Source organism: Lissotriton vulgaris, chromosome 12 (genome assembly GCF_964263255.1).
Source record: "Lissotriton vulgaris chromosome 12, aLisVul1.2, whole genome shotgun sequence".
Classification (NCBI taxonomy): Eukaryota; Metazoa; Chordata; class Amphibia; order Caudata; family Salamandridae; genus Lissotriton; species Lissotriton vulgaris.
Window position 1 is genome coordinate 405,274,840 of NC_141700.1, and position 3,475 is coordinate 405,278,314.

At 62.2% G+C, this 3,475-nt stretch overlaps 2 non-coding genes across 2 annotated transcripts; both read right to left on the bottom strand.

Moving 5' to 3' along the window:
- Positions 1 to 1,381: 1,381 nt before the first annotated feature.
- On the bottom strand, positions 1,382 to 1,488 carry LOC147674102 (U6 spliceosomal RNA). Its single transcript, XR_015303205.1, has one exon. It is a non-coding gene; the product is annotated as a U6 spliceosomal RNA (small nuclear RNA).
- A 917-nt stretch (positions 1,489 to 2,405) lies between these two features.
- Positions 2,406 to 2,513, bottom strand: LOC147674103 (U6 spliceosomal RNA). Its single transcript, XR_015303105.1, has one exon. It is a non-coding gene; the product is annotated as a U6 spliceosomal RNA (small nuclear RNA).
- Between the last annotated feature and the right edge of the window lie 962 nt (positions 2,514 to 3,475).

The following is a 3,475-nucleotide window of genomic DNA, read 5'->3' on the forward strand; positions in this document are numbered from 1 at the left end:
GGGGCATTACCTCCTCGTTAGTCTTCCTCGCCACATGATTTACATAGTGAGCCAATACCCAAGCCAACAAGGCTTCATTGACCACCCTAAAAACCACACCACACGGTGATGCAGAGAAACCAACACAAGGTTGATGTAGAATAAATGAAAAGAAAACAGGGATCACAGGAAACCTGAAATCAAGACCTCAAGGAAAAGAAGGCCAACCAGGAGCCGCAGCTCCAGCACTCAGAACGGCCCCAGCGAAGTCCCCCCGGGACAGCTAGAGACCCACGAACAAGGCGGGGGACGACCACGTCGAAGCCCGATAAAACTCCACAGAGGAGACACCCATGAAGGGGGCCCAGGAAACAGAGCCACACCCCGCGGACCGACCCTGGACCCCCGCCGGACCCACCGAACCCAGCGAAGCACAGGAAAGGGGGACAGCCCGTGTAAGCCAGCGAACCAAGTTGGGAAGAGAGTGTCAGCGGCCCGAACGAACCGGACCCAAAAGACACCAACAGGCCGACCCACCGGGAAAGGGAAGACGTGCGGTCAAGATAAACCCAAAAACCGCACACCGGACAACCAGCACGGACAAGAGAGGAACCTTGACGGCAGGGAAAAGGCGGTGAAGACACCACCCGAGCCCGGGACACCAGGGAAGGAACCCCGGGAAGGAAAAGGGGGACATGCCGGAGGAACAAACGGTCCGGCAAAACCCGCAAGAAGGGAGGGGAGCGGAGGCACGACCCCTGCACGCCCCTCCGCCCAGCAGACACCACTGCCACCAGGAATAAAACCACCTAAAAGGTGAGGAACCGCAAAGCCACCGAGGCCAGGGGCACAAAGGGCGGACCCTGAAGAGCTCGTTGAACGAGAGAGAGAACCCAAGGGGGAGACAGGCAGAGCGTCCGATGGCGACGGAGAAAACACACTCCGGAGCCAAGCGAGCCACTGGAAACCAGCCCGTCGAACACCGGACTGCGGAAGGCCCGCAAGGCAGCCCATCGGGCCCCCCGGGAAGAAGGGGCCATGCCCAAGGAAAACCCCTCCGCCAGGAAATCCAAGACCCGCAAGGGGTCCACGGAGGCGTGGGCAGCACCAAGCCGACCGCACCAACGCGAGAAGGAAGCCCAGAGCCTGGTACAGGAAGCGAAAGTGGAATACCTGCGGGAGCCCAGCAGCAAAACCACCACCCCAGAAGAACAACCCCGAGCAAGCAGCGACAACTGCACAAGAAACCGGCCCGCAGATGGAGTCCGGCCAGCAGGAATAGCCGGGTCAACACCGACTCCGGACCAACCACGGAACGGGAAGAACCGTGAACGGCCAGTAGGCCCGAACCGCCAGCTCGCACCAGGAGAGGGTACCAGGGGTGGCGGACCCCGCCGGGAACCATAAACAGGAACGATTCACGAAATTGCGTGTCAACCCTGCGCAGGGGCCATGCAATCCTCCTCCGTAACGTTCCAATAGTAGTCCACGCGCCGCCGAAGCGAGCACCCAGGAGCACCCCGGCCCTGTCCAAGCGAATCCAGCAGAGGACCCGTGAAATCAGAGGGCACGGGGGAAACGCGTACAGCAGACCGAAAAGGTCAAGCGAAAGACAGGGCAACCACAAGGACCCGGGAGGAGAGAGCATAACCCGGGCAGGAGGGCCGAGACCCCCTCCGTGAACAGAGCCACCGGAAGGCAGACCGAGTCGAGGCCCCCGGCGCCGAAGCCCCACCGGGGTCCGGGCGAGACCAGGCAACAAAGAAAGATCCGACTCAGTCGAACCGCCTCCACCTAGTCGGACCTCGTGGAAAGGACAGCCCGAAGGGCCAGGACCGGCTACGCCGCCCAAGAAAACAACCCCTGAGCAAGGAAACAAAAGGAGCGAACCCAGCACCCCCACCGAAGGCTGACACAGCTCCACACCCCCAGGACGACCGTCCCGACCAAGACCTGGGGGCATCGAAGCACAGGTGCAAATGACGGCAGGTCACCCCTTAGCCAGGAGGACCGCCAGCAACTGCCGTGTTGCGCGACTGCCGGAGAACCCATTGACCCCCAAACGACCCGGCGCCAAAGGACGTCCCCCCCCTGAACGAACCAGAGGGGAGGACGGGGCCCAGGCACACGACCCCCGAAGGAGGACAAGCCCGAGACGGGCACCGAAGGGACCACCGCCCATAGAGCAGGGAGCCGACGGAGGGGAGACACCGCAGAACAAGACGAGGCCAAAATCTAACACACGTCCAGACGGGGAACACCCAGACCCCCGCCCGGCGAAGAAGATCCACCAGGCGGGCCAGGTGCACAGTACCCCTAGCCTGCAGCACCTGGGAACCCCCGGCAGTCTCCCCTCCAGGAACTAACCGGGCCCGACCCTGCAGAAATACTGAAATCAGACGAGATCAGGCGCAGGCAGGGTGGAATTTTATATGGAACGCTTCACGAATTTGCGTGTCATCCTTGCGCAGGGGCCATGCTAATCTTCTCTGTATCGTTCCAATTTCAGCATATGTGCTGCCGAGTCCTAGTCCCCACGGGCCAGAAGGCAAACCCAACGGAAGTATCCGCAACCGAGAGTGGGAACCCCCACTCGCAGGCCGGCCACACAACCTGGACCCAGAAAGCCCTTCAGTGTAGACCCTGGAAGGAGCAGGTACCCCAACCTGTCGATAAGGAGGGACTCCGCGAAGAATCCGCAAGACCAGCAAGGCCAGCAAGCCCGAAGAGCCCAAGAACCGTGCCAGCCACGGCCCAAGATGGGACGAAATGGAGGCGACAGCCCCCCCCCCCCCAGGGAACCCCCTGGAGTGGGACGGCCGAAGCCAGGATCTCGGGATGACAAACACGGGAGCGGCCGCACCAGTACCAGACCGGGAATCGCCGAAACAGGGGCCCGGAAGCCAACAAGAACGCACCTTGTGGAGACCGACACCCTGTATCCGGGAGGAACGGCCGAAGGGCCCCACCCCTGCAAGGGCGGGACGCCCATCTAAAAGGACAGGCCGACAAGGACGTAGCCAGACCAGGCGGCCGAGCCAGCCTCGCGGCCACCCGCCCGAGAAAAAAACATGGAATGGACCACGCATTTGCGCGACCTCCCAGTGCCAAACAACTCCCCAGCGGGAATTGAGACCAGAATAGCGCACCACACCCCCGCAAGGGACTCAAGGCGTATGTACGAATGCCTCTGTGGAACCCATCCCGGCATTCCCCCCGAGGCGACCACTCCTGGACACCCCCAAGGTGGAGGCCAAGCATCCTATGGAGAGAAAGCAGGCCAACTAAAATTATCAGGTCCGTGGGATTTTGAGCCCAAGACCTGCCGAGGCGGGGAATCGAACCCTGGTCCCGGGCTAGACCTCTGCATCAGAGTCTGCTGCTCTAACCATTGGGCCACCATTCTCCACCTGGGCCATACACCCCCCCTGGGGCCACCGAGAGGGCGACGAGGCGAGGAGGGGGCAGGGCAACCCGCCGCGCAAGGACCCCCCGA